Below are 8,759 nucleotides of genomic sequence, written 5' to 3' on the forward strand. Positions count from 1 at the left end.
ACTCGGTCGACCGCGGAATGTTTTTCGAGCCAAATAAATTTTCAAATAGGTAGCCCTCGGCGGGCGACCGCGGAAACCACTGTCGACCTCGGCGGTTCGAAATTCAAAATTAAAAATGAGCGCCTGATAAGGGCGAGCGACCACCGTAGCTCGGTCGACCGCTCCGGTCTGGCAAAAGAGCCGTTGGGGTTTGCGCAGTTTACTTTTTCTTGGCCAAATATTTATAGTATTGCCCCCAAACGGTCATAAAAACACTCGGGCTATTTAAACCTCATTCAAGACCTTCCAAAAAACCTTTTTGAACATTGATCTTGCAAACCCTAGAGCTTTCTCTCTTCAAAACAAAAGGTTTCTTCATCTTCCTCTTGAGAGCATTTATTCTTGTATTTACTTCTTGTCAAGAGGGACTCCATAGAGCATTGATTTGTAATCATTAGGAGTGATTGAGAGCATTGAGTGTTTTGTATTTGCCTATAAAGAGGCGTTGAGAGCTTTATCTTTCCATTCCTTTCTTGTATTTGCAAAGAAGAGTTGTATCCTTTGAGGCGGTGTGCGAAGAGGGTTTTCCTTGGAGGCGGTTATTGCGAAGAGGTTTGTTCCCTTGGAGGCAGATTTGATTGTAAAAGCCCGGAGATTTGGCGTGTGAAATCTTTGTATAGTGAAGACAAATCCCAAGGAAAAGACAAAGTACTTGGGTAGTGGAGTAGGTCCTTTGTGACCGAACCACTATAAATCTCCGTGTGGTCTCCTTTCTCTTTCTCCTCCCTATGGTGCTTGGTAAATCCTTTCCTTAATATGAAACTTTATATTGAACAAAGGTTAGCATAAGCTAGGTTTAAATTTCACATTCATTATAGTTTTTAGAAGAAATTTTAAATAACCTAATTTACCCCCCTCTTGGATTGCCCTTTGGGATTTCATAGGTTGATCCTATAACCAGAGTTTGAGAAATCTTTGAAGATCCTGACCCAATTGGAAACATAGGAAATCTATGAGTAGAAGATCCCCTTTAAGTCAACAAATTCCATACCTTTTTTGGGAAATCCTTTTGAAGTTTTTGAAGGGCTATCAACTCTGGAAAATTATGGAGCTTCTCTTGCAGAAGAGAAGAAATTTCTAAGTTGTGAATCTCAAGAGACAAGACACTTGGATTGTGAGAGATAATCCTTTCTCATCCTTTTATTTATGAATGATCTGTTGGGTATATAATATAACCCATATATGTTCTAATATAAGCCCATTAAGATAATTGACCGGTGTAGTGTGCCTACATGGGCTAGCGTCCATTAATCAGCCATTAACCCTAATGTATCTCTATATATAGGGGCTGGAGGCAACAAAGTTGGTATTCCAAACTAGATACCTTGGGTGTAATGCTTCAAGCAACCTCTTGCTTGACCTAATAACCTCTAACAATCTTGAAGCATTATTACTCTTGACCTCAATTCACGTTTTAGGGATTTGATTGGGTTTAGAACAAGGTATTATCACTTTGGTTGATATGAGATCGAAGGATAATATGGCCGATGCTTTTACGAAGGGACTGAACAAAGATCGATTACTCAAAATTGTGGGGGAGATGGGGTTAAAGACTGTGTAAACATGTCTTAACCTAAATCCATGTTATTTTAAAATTTTCGATTCTCCCTTTCTTGTCCAAGATAAGCACTTGATATGTTTTAATGATGTTTACAGTTGTCTTTATGTCATTCCACATTTGATGACATGTTCTTTTTGGGAAAAGTTGTTTCATTCCAAACTTGATGATACAGCTTAACTCGAATTTGGATAAGATGACTGTAACATTCCAAATGGAAACATGGAATGGTTTTGCAAAAGAAACTATTTAGGTCTTATTCTTGTATTGAAACTTGACAGTGGTGAATGGTTCTTTGCAAAAGAAATTATTTAGGTCTTGTTCTTATATTGAAACTTGACAATGATGCTTATTGATATTTGTTTTTCAGCCATTATGAAATTGTACTAAGTTCTTCTGGTAGAACTAGCTACTTTGGTATTTTACACTAATGAATGGATTAATTTTACATGAAATTCATATTTGGTAATTTACAGAAATTGGCGAAAATGGATGAGCTTACCTCGATTTGGATCTTGATGAGGATGACTTACGTGATGAGTGAATCCTTATAGAGTCATGAAGGAACTAATATTTTCTTTCAGTTGATTAAATAGTTCACTTACATATGAAACTGCTTTTGTTTGAGTTTAGATTATTTCTAAAACTCTTGGTTATTCTTAAAAGTATGCTTGCTTTCAGTTGGATTACATATCTTTTTTGATATGACGATATGGATGATTCAATATTTTGTTTGGACATTACATTATCTATTTGTTGGATTGTGCTATATGTAGAACATAGGAAGATTGTTGGGTATATAATATAACCCATATATGTTCTAATATAAGCCCAATAAGATAATGGACCAGTGTAGTGGGCCTACATGGGCTAGAGTCCATTAACCCTAGTGTATCTCTACATATGGGGGCTGGAGGTAACAAACTTGGTATTCTAAACTAGATACCTTGGGTGTAATGCTCAAGCAACCTCTTGCTTGACCTAATAACCTCTAACATGATCACGAAAAATCATGTGTGGAAGATCTAACAGTCTGGTTTAAAATAATTTTAAATCACCTTAATTTCCATAAATATTTTAGGGAAAGACAAATTGGACCGTGAAACTATTATTTAAAACATGGTTGTGTTGATATCATTTCCCAAATTTTAATATGACTATCACTATTTAAGAGAGAACAACGAATCAGACAAATGATTATAACAATTTCTATGAAAATAGCAACAACTAATTGAAATGGGAATTTATGGGCTATTTGGTGTCTAAATTTAATATATTTAGATTTAAAAAAAAGATTCAAACATGACAACAGTATTCATTAATTTTTCCACAACAAAAACAAAATTATCATACTTCTCCATCAATGGTGTTGTGTGACCCTACGCAATTTCTTTTTTACCAAAAACAAAATTTCATGATTCAGGGAGGATTCCAAAATCCAAGATATTATCTTAAGAATAACCGAAGGTGAGTTAGTCTTTCAAGGAAAATGCTTAAAAATCACTAAATTTGTATTTAGTACTTCAAACATCCCGGTGACGCCAAAAATCGTACCTGAGAATCGGATAAGCGTTGTAGACGGATTTAGCTGTTCGGGTTGGTAGAGCTCCGATCAGTGGGTGCCTGCGCTCACAGAAAACAACGTTAGAAGGGCCCCTGAAGGGGGACTCCGGGAGCACCCTCCAACGCTCAAGTCAGAAATCGGCGTCAACAGACATCCAAGCAAAATACTGATTCATAGAGAAAGAGAGCGTTTTTGGGGTAGAGGAAGGTGCCTACCTTTGAGCGTGGGGGTCCCTTTTTATAGATTTAGAGTCCTTGGTAGCTTACGAAGCTTACCTTTCTTTGAGTCTTTCCTTATTGAAAGACTTTCCTATGGAATGGGTTTCCATCCTTATCTTGGAGATCTTGGAGATCTTTATGGTCTCCTTAAAGAACGTGATTTCCAAGTTTAGCCGTGCTTTTAGGAAGGTTGCCGTATATGACTCTTTCTTATTTGGAGACGTTACTGTGTTGGAGGCTTAATTTTAGGTTTGACCGAGCGGGAATGGAGGAATGGCAGGAACTTTTGAATTTGAATAAGGCGCCTTATGCATAACGATTGCCCGGATTGATCGCTTAATGGCGAGATTCCCACGATTGTGCCTGGCTCCTTTTGAGGATCGGTTCCGGTCTAGGGGAAATGTTGTGGGCGCCTTGTCGTGAGTCAGCGCCAATAGTTCCTTATGTGAGTTTACATTGAGCCATTTGTGTGCCATGGTTTGGTCTGAGGGTCGGTACTGGGCATACCGATTTTACCCCTAACATACTGCCCCCCTACTTTCTTGTCCCGTCATGCGGGTCAAGGGAGTAGTTAAGTTTTTTAGAGGTAGCCCGATACCGACCTACTTGTTATTAATTACTTGGTGATAATGGAATTGAAGCTTCCTCGGCGGGAACTTTAAAGCGTCGTATCATTCATACTTCCTTGAGCCATTTTCGGGTCGAGGAAGTAGTTCTAGGCTTTGGAGATCTTTTAAGATCTTTCGGTACCGACCTTTAATAAGGTGCTTTTAGATGCTTGGTCGAGCTTATTTGAAGTTTGGCGATATGAAGTTCGGAAGAGTGGAGTCTAACCTTGGAGTGCCCGAGCTTTGAGAAACCTGACGGGGATCCTTTGTTGGAGTCCAAGTTGTGTCTCCTTCTACCTTTGGAGGTCGAATGGCCTTGAGGAGGGACGATCAATGATGGAGAAGGTAGATGCTCTACCGAGCCCTCTCGGGGCTACGATTTTTTGGTGTACCTTTTATTGGAGAAACTGTCAATGGAGAGGGTAGACGCTCTACCGAGCCTTGTAGGACGACGGTTATGAGTGTTCCTTATATTGGAGAAATTCGTTGACGGTGGACACTCTTGTAGGGCGACGTTTTTCAAGTGTACATAATGCTGGAGAAATCGGCGACAGTAGACACTCTACTGAGCCTCATGGGGCGTCGATTGTAGAGTGTACCTAACGTTTGAGAAATCAGTGATGGTAGACACTCTACCGAGCCTCATGGGCATCGATTTTATATGTACCTAACGTCGGAGAAATCAGTGATGGTAGACACTCTACCGTGCCTCGTGGGCGTCGGTTTTAGAGCGTACCTTAACGTTGGAGAATTTGGTGAAGGTAGACCCTTTACCGAGCCTCTCGGGGAGTCGGTTTTTTGTCCCACCTTTTGGAGAATTTGGCGAAGGTAGACCCTTTACCGAGCCTCAAAGGTAGGCCCTTTATCGAGTCCCGAGGGCTTCAGGTTTTTGGCCTCGCCTTTTATTTGTCAAAGGTAGGCCCTTTATCGAGTCTCGAGGGATTCAATTTTTTGGCCTCGCCTTTTATTTGTCGAAGGTAGGCCCTTTACCGAGCCTCAAAGGGCTTCGGTTTTTTGCCTCACCTTTTGCCAGAGAACTTGGTGTAGGCCCTTTACGGAGCCTCAAGGGGCGTCGGTTTTTTGTCCCACCTTTTGCCGGAGAATTTGGTGAAGGTAGACCCTCTGCAGAGCCTCAAGGGGCGTCGGTTATTTGTCTCACCTTTTAAGCAGATAGATGCTCTACCAAGCCTCTGGGGGCATCGGTTTATGGGTCATATTTTTTAAGTAGATAGACGCTCTACCGAACCTCCTGGGGCGTCGATTTATGGGTCATATCTTTTAAGCAAATAGACGCTCTACCGAGCGTCTTAAGGCATCGGTTTATGGGTTATATCTTTCAAGCAGATAAACGCTCTACCGAGCCTCTTAGGGCATCGGTTTATGGGTCATATCTTTTAAGTAGATAGACGCTCTACCGAGTCTCTCGGGACATCGGTTTATGGGTCGTATCTTTTAAGTAGATAGATGCTCTACCGAGCCTCTAGGGCATCGGTTTATGGGTCATATCTTTTAAGTAGATAGGCGCTCTACCGAGCCTCTAGGGCATCGGTTTATGGATCATATCTTTTAAGTAGATAGACGCTCTACCAAACCTCTTGGGGCGTCGGTTAATGGGTCTTATCTTTCAAGTAGATAGACGCTTTACCGAGCCTCTTAGGGCATCGATTTATGGGTCATATCTTTCAAGTAGATAGACGCTCTACCGAGTCTCTCGGGGCATCGGTTTATGGGTCTTGTCTTTCAAGTAGATAGACGCTCTACCGAGCCTCTTAGGGCATTGGTTTATGGGTCATATCTTTCAAGTAGATAGACGCTCTACCGAGCCTCTTAGGGCATCGGTTTATGGGTCATATCTTTCAAGTAGATAGACGCTCTACCGAGCCTCTTGGGGCGTCGGTTTATGGGTATTCTCTTTTAAGTCTTGACTTATACGATAAGCCAGCTCGCCGCTCGTTTGGCCTGGAGATTTATTACTGTTGAGGAGTAAACACTGGAGAAGCTAAGAGCCCGTCCGATGGACGTCAACCTTAAGAGGTTAACTGGGGCCGGTGACCTTCTACCTCTTGGGTTTATGATCGAACCGCCCTTGTAGATAGCTGGAGAAATATTGGAGATGGGGTCAATGACCTTTTACCGCTTGGGTGTATGGTCGATCTGCCCTTTCTCGGGTCGTCCGAGGTACGAAGATGGTCGGCGATGGTGAGGGTCGGTGACCGTTTACCTCAAGGCGTCCCTTGGGTTTATGGTCGATCCACCCTCGGAGATATCGTTTTCCAGACCTACAAGCTGAAAAATCTTTCACAATAATACACGTAAAATGGACTAAGCTTTCACGTCCGAACCAACCACCAAGCTTTTAATAAAAGAAGAGTGTTTCTTTTAGAATAATAATTTCCTGCAAAAAGGAAAGTTAAACGAAATGAAAAGGAAAGTGATACCATGGTCCTGAATAATTTTGTTGCTTTTGATGGATGAAGCTTCATCCACTGAAGGGATTTTCTTTAACTCAGCCAGATCATATCGGCAAAGCTCGGTTTTATGGGAGAATATTGGCTCGGTCGGACCTTGTAAGGGAAGCCCGTCCTTGAAGGAGATCCTTGGCGAGGGTCGGTCTAGAATTTGTCGGCGAAGTTCGATTCCCGGAGAGAACATTGGTCAGATCTTGTTGGAAAAGCTCGGCTTTGAAGGGGATCCTTGGCGAGGTTCTGTCTAGAGCTTTTCAACTTATCCTTGGTGGAGCTTTGAAGCTCGGTCATGAAGGAGACCCTTGGTGAGGGTCGGTCTAGAGCTTCTCAAGTTGTCTTTGGCGGTGCTTTGAAGCTCGGTCTTGAAGGAGACCCTTGGTGAGGGTCAGTCTAGAGCTTCTCAACTTATCCTTAGCGGAGCTTTGAAGCTTGGTCTTGAAGGAGACCCTTGGTGAGGGTCGGTCTAGAGCTTCTCAACTTATCCTTAGCGGAGCTTTGAAGCTCGGTCTTGAAGGAGACCCTTGGTGAGGGTCGGTCTAGAGCTTGTCGGCAAAGCTCGATTTCCGGAGAGAACATTGGTCGGATCCTGTTGGAAAAGCTCGGCTTTGAAGGGGACCCTTGGCGAGGTTCGGTCTAGAGCTTTTCAACTTATCATTGGAGGAGCTTTGAAGTTCGGTCTTAAAGGAGATCCTTGGTGAGGGTCGGTCTAGAGCTTCTCAAGTTGTCTTTGGCGGAGCTTTGAAGCTCGGTCTTGAAGGAGACCATTGATGAGGGTCGGCCTAGAGCTTCTCAACTTATCCTTAGCGGAGCTTTGAAGCTCGGTCTTGAAGGAGACCCTTGGTGAGGGTCGGTCTAGAGCTTGTCAATTTGTCTTTGGCGAAGCTTTGAAGTTCGGCCTATAGCCCGACAAAACTTTTAAGTTCGGCCTAGACAACACTTCAACACATATGATCATTGTGCAAACAGTATTCCAATATCAAAACAAGATAAACTGTGACTAATATAGTTTGAGCAGGGCTCATCTTTATATATGGTTTAGATGTTGGGTATATAATATAACCCATGTATGTTCTAATATAAGCCCAATAAGATAATGGACCAGTGTAGTGGGTATATTTGGGCTAGAGCCCACTAACCTAATTTCAAAGCCGAGCTTGTCCCAATCTAATTTCTAATTCAGTTCCAGTAAGAGTTTCTACAAGAGATAGAGTACCCAAAAATTTTGGTGAGGACTTTGTGACCTACCATTTAGAGAATTATCCATCATCCTATAGGAAGCAATGAGCTCTAGGAACTCTTTGTTGTGGGCAGAAGCCATTGATGATGAAATGAGCTCTCTGTTGAAAAATCTAACTTCGTAGCTAGTCGATTTGCCAAAAGGGGCTAAGACTGTGGGCTGTAGGTGGATATTGAAGAAGAAACTTAATCCTGACGGATCCATAGCTCGATATAAAGCACGTTTAGTAGCTAAGGGCTATACTCAAGTGAGTGGGATCGACTACTTTGATGTCTTCTCACCGGTCTGTCATTTGGCCACGATAAGAATTCTTCTTGCTTTGGCATCTATTGAGCATTTTATTGTGCATCGAATCGATGTAAAGACATCTTTTCTCAATGGAGAACTGTCAGAGGAAATCTACATGAACCAACCTGAAGGGTTTGTCATGGTAGGTTTCGAGAACAAAGTTTGTAAGTTATACAAATCTTTGTAAGGTCTTAAACAAGCACCTAAATTGTGGCATCAAAAATTTGACAAGGTAGTAAAGAGCTTTGGTTTTCAGACCAGTTACTCAGATAAATGCCTTTACTTTCGTTCTGTGTCGAATAAGGTTGCGATTATTTGCTTGTATGTAGACGATATGTTGATTCTTGGTTCCGATCTCTCTGTAGTGAGTGACGTGAAAACCACTTTTGGCTCAAGAATTTGACATGAAAGATCTTGGTGTGGTTGACACCATTCTTGGTATGAAAGTAAGTTTTGAAAGGCAAGGGATTACTCTTAGCCAAACCCATTATATTGAAAAACTACTTTCTACATGGGGATACAGTGAGTGTAAACCGATTGAGACACCATTTGATTATACCAAGAAGCTGATCTCTAATGAAGGAGACAGTGTGAATCAGTTAGATTATTCTAAACTGATTGGTAGTCTCATGTATGCTATGAGTTGAACTAGGCCAGACATAGCCTTTACAGTTGGCATGCTGAGTCGTTTCATTAGTAATTCTGGCCATGAGCACTGGGATGCCCTTATGAGGCTGATGAGATACCTTAAGGATAATCAAGGATATGCTCTATGTTATAAT

The sequence above is a fragment of the Tasmannia lanceolata genome, unplaced genomic scaffold (genome assembly GCF_043159265.1).
Source record: "Tasmannia lanceolata isolate RefF3 unplaced genomic scaffold, GAP_Taslan_0.1 ptg000013l, whole genome shotgun sequence".
Classification (NCBI taxonomy): Eukaryota; Viridiplantae; Streptophyta; class Magnoliopsida; order Canellales; family Winteraceae; genus Tasmannia; species Tasmannia lanceolata.